This window comes from Eubalaena glacialis, chromosome 5, assembly GCF_028564815.1.
Source record: "Eubalaena glacialis isolate mEubGla1 chromosome 5, mEubGla1.1.hap2.+ XY, whole genome shotgun sequence".
Lineage (NCBI taxonomy): Eukaryota > Metazoa > Chordata > Mammalia > Artiodactyla > Balaenidae > Eubalaena > Eubalaena glacialis.
In genome coordinates this window covers 103,589,182-103,599,041 of record NC_083720.1, presented here as the reverse complement: position 1 = coordinate 103,599,041, position 9,860 = coordinate 103,589,182, and the positions used below count along the sequence as shown (strand labels likewise).

At 47.7% G+C, this 9,860-nt stretch overlaps 1 protein-coding gene across 1 annotated transcript in view; it reads left to right on the top strand.

Annotated features, from left to right (window-relative positions):
- Window positions 1-6,494: 6,494 nt before the first annotated feature.
- The window catches only part of PRKG2 (protein kinase cGMP-dependent 2), a 103,009-nt gene continuing 99,643 nt past the window's right edge, over window positions 6,495-9,860 (top strand). The window contains exon 1 of the mRNA XM_061191524.1: window positions 6,495-6,598. The gene's annotated coding sequence lies outside the window, so the exon portion shown is untranslated. The remainder of the gene's footprint in view (window positions 6,599-9,860) is intronic.

Genomic DNA, 9,860 nt, shown 5'->3' with positions numbered 1-9,860 from the left:
AACTAGAGGTCACTTTAAGGTCAAACACACATGAAGAGAAAATAACTGAGCAAATAAGCTTGAAGGATGGAAAGTTGTGGTCGCAGAGTATAAGGGCTTATCTTAGCCTGGGTTCTCTAGGAAACAGAGCCTGAAGCAAAGCTCACGTGCTAATTCTTAATGAGGGGGTGTTATCCTAAGGAAACAGGAGTGAGGGAGAAAGAGAAAATGATGGAGAGGAGAGAAAGCAGATTCAAGGTGTTGCATTACCAATCTGTCACAGCTTCTCTAGAAAATAAAGCTGGTTGCTGAGTCATGCTTGAGTAGCCAGAAGTACAGAACCATTGCATCTCTGAACAGCTCCTGGATGGGCAGGAAGGGTGAGCGATTACCTGCTGGGTTCTTCCTGGCTGTTGTCTCTCAATGGTCAGAGTCAGCTCCACAGCACATTAATTCCACTATATCTCTAGGGTGAGTTTTGGGCCCCACCAGGCAGCAGCTAGGGAAGCCAGAACTTCTGTGGGTCCAGCCAGGTCAGACCTGGGAGCTGGAACCACTGACGCTCCCTCTCCGGTGGGTGTTATGGAGGCCATGCTGGTCTGGTCCTGACTCCAGAGGAGGCTGAGGTCGGTGACAGCGTTCACAGGGGCTTTACAACCACGGGAAAGGCATGAGGCCCTGCTGAGACCACTGTGTCTAAGAAGAAAAGCAAAGGGCTAAAGCCTTGGGGGCAGGGAGGGCCAAGCTGTTCTGGGGTGCACAAGCCTCCATGATTTTAGAGGAGATTCCAGGTCTACCTGTGGCAGTGAATGGCTGAAGCTGAGCGGACATGAAGATTATTGGATACGAGGTCTAAGGAGTTGAGAGGCCAAAGTGCTGGATGGATGGTCCACATGGATTTTGAAATAGTACAGGATGTGGGATGCCAAACACCGTGAGCCTAGTGCATAGTCAGTGCACACTGGCTACACCCGTAACTAGAAAAAAAAAAATCACTATTTAGGAACGTCAGTGCACTAGCGACTAAAACTCAGTATGTGCGGGTAGAAACAGAACATAAAATGTATTTGTATGTTGGCCTTTTTGTAGTAAAATTTACTATTACCTGCTTGCTAATTAGGCAGATTATTAATTTCTAAATTGTGTCATTATTCCAAACAATTGTCTTTATTCCAGAAGGAAAATCAAGAACACATTTCAAATTCTTTCTACAGAATTTCAGAAATCTAAATACAATTCTTCGAGGTAGTAAGTCATAACTCTCTCTATCCCTAGGATTTGGACCTTCAGTGGGTGCTGTGAGAGACACAGCAGAGATGAATCAGATGTGAACCATGCCCTCCAGGTATTTACGGTCAAGTAGAGGAGATAAGCAATGTAGATAGATAACAATAATACAAAGTAGAATGTGATAAATACCACCAGAAGGGCTGAGATAAAGTGCAGCTCTGAAAAAAGGAAGTACACTGATAAGTGATAATTGAAGCTATGAGGAGAGGGGCAGTGGTGAGGGGTGGGGAGAGAGAGAGAGAGAGAGGGAGGAAAGGAAGGGAGGGAGGAAAGGAGGAAGGAAGGGGCTAAGGACAGACTCCTGGGAAAATTTAGAATGAGTGGGAGTGGGGTAGAGGAGGAAGGTCTTTCAAGGAGAACGTGGGCAAGAGACTGGTCAATTCAAAATAGAAGGCACTTGTAGGCTCCGGCTGCTGCCTGGAAGGGCCAGGAGACTACCCTAATGCACTGTGAGTTAATGCACACAGGGCTCACCCTCCTCCCCACCAGGAATCAGCAGGGAGGGATCTGGCAAATGAGAAGCCATTGTCCCCTTGGAGAGACAAAAGTGGAATGAAGAACTCAGTACTACGCCCAGAAGATTGTGTGATGTGCGTAATGGGCTCCCATAGGTTTCTTTCTCAAGTCTCTAGTATCTTGGCAAATAGTTTTTGTGCTTTTTGTTTGTTTTTTAAGAAAACAGAGACAGTAGATTAAAGAGTGGAATTGGGGGGCGTTGTTTTTTGCATTATGAAAAGACTTCAGCTATGTATGTTCTGAAGATATAAGAGTTAAGACAACAACGTCCCTGCTCTGATGTCCAATAAAGGACGGAGACAAGCTGATGAGCCTTTGAGACTTGGGGCAGCACGCTCCTGTGGGGTCACAGAACCACCACTCTGCAGAATCAGGGAGACTTCATGGAAGGAATAAATGGCTTTGAAGTGAAGAAAGGGATGGTGGGCTGCAGGGAGGTTAGACAGCAGGTACACGGTGGTGGAATCAATTGGTCCCATTTCATAAGCATATTGAGGATGCCGGCCCCTGGACAGCAGGAATGCCAACAGCAAATGGTAGTATTTCTCCTGGGTTAAGGTTTGGCAAAGCTGAAGTGAAAGAAGGGCACAGTGACCTAAGGTTCTGGCTTTAGAAATTGAAATGGCTTCTTACGAGGTCAGTCTGGTGAGATAAATAAGCATGCAGACAAATGAAAGAAGACAAGAGAGAAGGGAGCAGAACCAAAGAGACAGGGAGAAACAAGTGGGAACCAGGACGGTGGCTGTGCCCCTCTCGTGTCCTCAGAAGAGCTTCTTCTGGTGACACATAGGAGAGAGCTCAGCTTGCACCCCGGGGTGCTCTGAGCTGGGCTCAAACGTTGTGAGCACAAAGGCTGATCTAATGGGGTGGCCAAGTGCAAGGGCAACTACAGAGTCTCCTGTGAGGGCATTTATCCCAAGAGAATAGTATTCCGTCTAGATGAACGGGAACCAGAACTCAGTTATGCAGGGCTTTGGGAGTCTGAGTTCAGGGGAAGTAACCTGTTCCCAGCTTAGTCCCTTAGATGCATGCCCATGTGAGAAAGAAAGTACGAGAAACAGATTTCTCTAAAACACCAAGGCTGCTTAAGAACTTCTAGGCGTGTTAACACAAAGATGGGCATTTTACTCTCCACATCTCCACAAGCCATCTCTGAGCTTTGACACCATGAGGGCGCTAGCGCTCTGGTGACAGTGCTTGGTGGGGACCATGACACCCAGTGGAGCAGAGGTACACCCAGTACTAGAGGATTTATTCATGAACACGGGTCCTGCACTACCAGTGGGCCCAGAGAAACCTTGCAGAGGGGGCCTGGAGGTGGCGCTCTGTTCCTCAGTCAGCGGCCGGGAAAGGCCAGTGAATTCTGGCTTCTCACCATCTCCATAGAGGCAGAAGCCAAGATTTTAGGCTCTGGAATTAGATTGATTGGCTCTGTGACTTATAAGCTCTGTAAACTGGATCACGTTATTTAACCCTTTGAACTTGCTTCCTCAGGTACACTTACCTTTTTGGGTCGACGTAGTAAATGAGGAATTGCAGGTACACCTTTAACACGCGGCACAGTCAGACCACACACGCGACTCCCTCTGCCTGAAGGTGCGTCCTCCTCACTCCTTGCTGACTGTTACTCATCTTAAGTTTAAATGTCATTTTTTTCAGAGGCGTCATCCCTGAGCTCCTGTAGCAGACTCTGGACTGGCTACCCAGCATCCATTTCCACCTTCTCCTTTCTGTTTAGGTATCGACTCCTCAAAGAATGCAATCCTGAAAAGTTCAAGGGCAAATCCTGAAGAGCCTTGACCAATTACGGTAATCCTCAACTCCCCGCCATCGCCGCCCCCCCCATTCCCAGCATTTAGACGTGCGTGGGTATGTGACTTAGTTTGGATTGATGACGGGTGAGAAGTCTGCTAGAAGCTTCTAAGAAAGATTTTCCGGGGCTTCCCTGGTGGCGCAGTGGTTGAGAGTCTGCCTGCCAATGTAGGGGACGCGGGTTCGAGCCCTGGTCTGGGAAGATCCCACATGCCGCGGAGCAATTAGGCCCGTGAGCCACAACTACTGAGCCTGCGCGTCTGGAGCCTGTGCTCCGCAACAAGAGAGGCCGCGATAGTGAGAGGCCCGCGCACCGTGATGAAGAGTGGCCCCCACTTGCCACAACTAGAGAAAGCCCTTGCAAAAAAAAAAAAAAAAAAAAAAAAAAAAAGAAAAAACTCTTTAAAAAAAAAAAAAAAGATTTTCACACTCTGGAAAAAGGACATACTCTGCTACCATGGGGCATTGTCAGGATTGTCTGTCCTAGCAGGAGCTGCTCTGCCTTCCTGGGACCATGGGTGGGGCAGACCCAGTACCATGCTGGCATGCTGGAGATGGCACGGGGAATAACGGAACCGGCCCTGGGCCTTCCTTGACAGCACTGAGCTGCTGAATTCACCACACAGAGCCTCCTGACCTTGGGACTTCTTGCCATATGAAACAATAAATTTCCTTATCATTGAAGACATTTTAAATTGGGTTACTTATTAATTGTAGCCTCCCTCATCTAAATTATGACACCATCATTTTTGCTCTCATATCGTATTTTCCTTCATAGCATTTATCACATATATAGTTACTTTTGTGTTTATTTGATTGCTTTCTGTTTCCCCCATGGGATTCTAAAGTGCTGAGATCACATGTTGACTTTGCTCACCATTAAATTCCCAGATTTTAGCACCGGGCCTAAGGCATAGAAGCTGCTCAAGCATATTTGTGGAAAGAATGAATAAAGAGCTCAAACATGGTCACTTTTCTCCTCCTCTTCATCACCCTCCTCCTTGTTCTCTATAACTCTGCATTGTTGACAGAGCACAGGATCCCTAGGAAGGAACCTAAGTTCTCCCTCAAACTCTGACTCTGGGCAGCAGCCTGCACTACATCAGTGCCTTTCGAGTTTTACCTCAAGGAACAGTAAGAAAATACATATTACACGGTTGACCCAGTACACACACATTTACATATTTAACCGAAGAGAAAGGTTTATAGAGCATATTTACTTGTACTATGTGTAATATCCCTGATATTTTTATCCTATTCTATTTCATTTAAAAAATGCAAGTTCTGGCCCAATACATCAATTTTTGGACCCATTAATTAGCTACCCACAGCACCACTCCCAGGTACTAAATTAAATGTAAGGACTTCGAAAATCTCTGATTTTCTCTTTTTTTTGTTGTTTAACTGTTCATAAAAATGCAGGCCATTGACTTAAATGTCCATTATTACAGTGACTTAACAATGACTTAATTATTTTCCCTTTTCCTGTGGAATTCTTCTCCATCCCCATCTCCTCTAGTTGGGCTATTTCGAAGGCCTGCGTAAAATGTAAAGACTCTCTCATGTGTTCATGAAAAAGTACTTTGTACTTTTGCTGATTTTTTTCCAGTTAGCACACACACACAAAAACCAGGGCTACATTTTCCCTTCTTTGAAATTGAATGGCCCTATTTAACATATTTTACGTGGGCCTAACTTCTATGTAAGTTTATATATGTACTAGTGCAGACCGGCGTTACATGAGTCCCACTGCCACCCTGTGGTTTAAAACCCAAGGGAGCTGGGTTCTAACATTCTCTAGAGGCACAGTGAATAGACCCTCACTGTAGTTCCCAATCCTCCGCACAGAAACTGCCCTTGTCTTCCGAGGATTTACCAGTGAAATTCCTCTGGAGGCAGGAGAAAAGGGGACAAGCCACACGGAGATCTCACAACTCCAGGGCACAGCAAATAATGCGGTGGGGTATATATATATTTAGAAAACCATAATGCGAGCCTCAGGAAAAAACATGTAATCAAAAGGCGACGGGGAGAGGATTACCAGCTTGGGTGATCAAGAAAGCTCCCTGCCAGAAGACCTACAGATTCCGAAGGTCCCTTGAAACTCGGTTCAAACCACTGCCCCCAGCATCATGTGAACTGGCAAACTCGATGCAAGTTATGGCTCCAGAGTCCGGGAAGAGCGCGTCGCCAAGCTGCTCCAGGGTCACATGTCTTCTAGAAGGGCACCGGTGTGACAGAGGAGAGCACGTCCAGGGTACGTGCGCCTGTTTGCGCTCTGGGACTGAAGGCGAGGTGGGCGAGAGCTTGCAGTGAAAACGGACCTGGGGGCGGGGGCGGGGGCGGGGGCGGGGGCGGGGGGAGAGAAGGAGGGGAAGGAAAAGACGAACACCTCCCTGAACTTTCCTCTAGCCTCGTCCCACACACTTGAAATAGAAACAATAACATGAAAAAAAAACGCTTACAACCACGACGCTATCTCCCTACTTAAGTTGTCTCACTCCGGGGGATGCTGTCGTCGCTAGCGTGTCTCGGGAGTAAAGGCTGGGGCCGGTGCGGGTGCGAGGGCGGGTGACCCCACCTTTAGGGAAGCCGGCTCCCTGTTCTTCCACGCCATCGCCCCGACTGACCCCCGCCCCCCTCCCTTTCGTCCTCGCCTCTCCTCCCTCCTTCCCCCCTCCCTCCCTCTCTCCCAGCGCGTCTCCTCTGCACCGGCCCCCGCGGAGGAGCCAGGCGGCAGCACCGGAGCCGCCGCAGCCTCTGCGCGCAACGCCCTCGCCCGTGCCCCCCGGTCCCACGTAGCCCGAGCGGCGGCGCCGGCAGCCCCGGGCCCGCGCCACGCGCCCCGCGCCCCGCGCCCGGCCTCGCTAAACTGACCTGCGCCCGGCTGGGGCGCCGCGGGCGGCTGGGGAGGGAGGACGGCGAGAAAGCGGACGCGGAGACACAGGGGCGGCGGCGCCGAGGGGACGAGCTGCGCACCTAGAAAGTTACCGGCTCTCTGGTGAGGCTCGCGGGCTGGGGGCTCGGGCACCGAGGGGCGCTGGGGGGCCGCGGCCGGGGTCCGCGCGGTTGTCGGCTGGGCGCGCGGTGCGCCTCCGTTCCACACCCAGCCGCTCTCGTGCCTGTGCTGCTGGCGTGTGGACGTGTGCACGCGGTGCGTTCGCTCGGGGTGGCAGCCAGCCGGGAGCTCCGGGAGGCAGGGGGAGGCTACTGGATTTCCAGAAGCTCGGCTGGGGGCGGGAGGGGCGAGCTCAGCCCGGGTGGGGAGACGTCTGGTTCTCATTCCTTTAGCCCTGGCGGCCGGGGAGACCGCTGCTCCGGGCTAGGGGCTTGGCAGTGCTCTCAGGGCGTGCGCTCCCGGCTTCGCTTCGCCGAGCTCCGGGGAGCTGCTAGGAGACGAGGACTTGTAAACTTGTGTGGGTGTCCTGTGTCACTCTCGGCACCGTGAGGCGCTTTCACATTTCTCGCTCTGTTTTTCCTGGTGAAGAAGCAAGAGTAAACAAACAAACAAAAACGAATCCGTCACTTTGGGGATGAGAGAAAAAACAAGGGGTTCAAGTTTGAGAAGAACTAGGGTACGGATGCATAGCAGTTGAGACCCTGCAAAGACACAACGCAGGCAGAATGAACAGGTAGAAAGGATGACGCTCTGGTCTTCATCTCGTCGCTGAAGTTCCCAGGGGCTTCTCTATAAAGGAAGAGAGCAACATACACCTGCCTGCGCTCCCCACCCCGAACAGTGCCTTAGAAATTGTCTCTTTTCTTTGCAAGTTTCCATTTAACTCTTGGAGAAGGCGATTACCTACATAACATACAGTAGGTGTTGCCAGTACTACTGTTCAGTTTTACGCAGGAGGGTAGGCGCTAATATAGTGGAGAATTATCTTTGGAGCATTAGAGGCCATCTTCTCCATTGGAACATTGTGTGACTAAGAATAAACGACATAAAAAGATGGTACACAGAGATCTTTCTCTTTTACCTGAAATGCTCCATTTCAGTCCTCTGAAATCCTTACAAGTGAGGGCTAATTCACCTCACAGTGAAGGCGTATGTTGCCTGGATGCTGCCCAAGTCTTTTGAGCCCATATTGTCTTGCTTCCTCTAGGCTATTTTCCTATCAATTATCCCCTCTTCTCCTATGTTTTCATTTTCTCTATATTCACTGATTCAGTATTTTGGGCTTACAAATACTCTCAAGTTTTCACTATTCTAAAAATCCACTGCGTGAACCATGGTACCATGTTGAAGTCCCTGCTCTCAGTGTCAGCTCTTCCCACTGTCCTTTGTAATCCGGTTTCTATCCCAACTCTTCTGTGAAAGGCTAAATTCAATATATTTCCCTCATGTGCTTTGATATGTCTCTGGGATGAACTGCAGCTTGCTCACCTCTTGAAAATCTTATCTTTATGGCTTCCAGTGTACTTCTAGATCTCTTATTGTACAACTGTTCCTTCTCTGCTCTTGTTATTTGCATCTCCTCCTCCTCTTCTCCTATGAATAATATCCACAGGTACCATCTAAATGTACATACGTAACCATAGAGGCATTCCTTTCTTTTTTCCCTCAGTGATCTCATCTACTAGTGGGACTTCAGTTCTTACCTATGAAGTGTTCTCTTGCTTTGACCTTTCTTCTTTGCTACCACGTGTTAGACATTTCCACCTTGATGACTCATAGGCACCTCAAACTCAACAATATAAATCCAGACTCATCACTTTTTCCATAAAGCTTGCTTATTCTCTTGACTGTGGTCAGTGTCACAGTGCCTAACCCAACGATGGTGCTCTATTCATTTTTAATGAATGAATGAGTTCATAGTACTGCCTTCCTCCCCGCCTGCCAAGATCAAAACATTGGAATCTTTTCTGACTCCCCTTTTGTGTGCACCCATTTAATTACCACATTTAGAGATTCTGCCTCTGCAGTATTACTCCCACCATCTTGTCTTATACAATTAATCCCTCCACATCCTTTCTCCAACACAATAGCTTCTTCTTACCGTCTCTAGTTTTTCTCTCAAACTTCATATAGACCTAAACACTTTTCTTCTCTTCATTGCCAATCTACTGGGCACTTTTATCTACTTCTTCAGCTTCAACCCTATGATTGCTAGGTATTTTCAGCTCCCCCTTTTTGATTTTCTAGTCCCTTGTTTCTTACTGCCTACTGAACTTCTTGACCTTAAACTTTCCACAGTTTCCTCAAACTGTCCAAAATTAAACTCACTGTCATATCCCTCAAATCTGCTCCTTGGTTCGGTTAATGACATCTTCTCTTACCCAGTTGCCACAATGGAAACTTCCAGATCTTTATCTTTCTTCTTAACGTCACTCAAATTCCATCAGCTACCATCTCTGGACCTACACCTATATAATTACATTTGTGTGTGTTTGCCTCCTTATCTGCTACTATGGCACCGCAAAATAGCTGAATGGAATGCCACTGCATTTGGCAGTGAACATATGGGATATGTGGCATTTATGACTCACTGTAAACATTTTGCGGGGTGTGTGTGTTAGGGCGCCATTGCAAGGAGATAGCCTCAGGAGTAGCTGAAACTTTGGTACAATAAAAGCTCATATGACTGCCTGACAAGAGAGAATTACTCCACAAGTTAAAATGCCATAGACAGAGAAAACAAGCAGTAGATTCAAAACTGAGCCCGAGGTCAACAGTCACAAGGTCAGATGGACAGATGCTTTTAATTGTGGAATCAATATGAAATTGAGCTGTTTCTCACAAGGACAACTCTTTGTGGTTGCTTCAGGGAGGAGCAGCAGGGGTTTATATACTCAGTGATGGTTAATTATTTTCTAAAAGACATTTGGTGAGACAAAGTTAAGAGTAACACCAGATGCATCGGTTTCATATGTACTTAGAAAACTATCTCGAGAAGGCTGTGTAATTCATTTGACTTCAGGCTAACCTGCCCATATCATGAAAAAGAATCTATTCTACTTTTCATGATTTATTGAAGGGAAGGAAATTGCAGAGTTGCCTATAGCCATAGCTTTTGCCAGATCCCCTATGATAGTGTTTTTCTCTTTTGGCTACCATGGAGATGGTTCATTTTTTCTTGAGTTCAAGATATTAGAATAGGGTTGGGACGCTTTCTGATGTTAACTCTGTCCTCATCCTCTCTTACTTGGATTGGTGCAGTAGCCTCTTATAGCCTCTTATTTTGTCTTCCTCTAAGCTCTTTTCACTCCGTTCGATATTTATTGCCAAAAAAAGTTGTTTATTTTTCTAAAGGACAAATCTG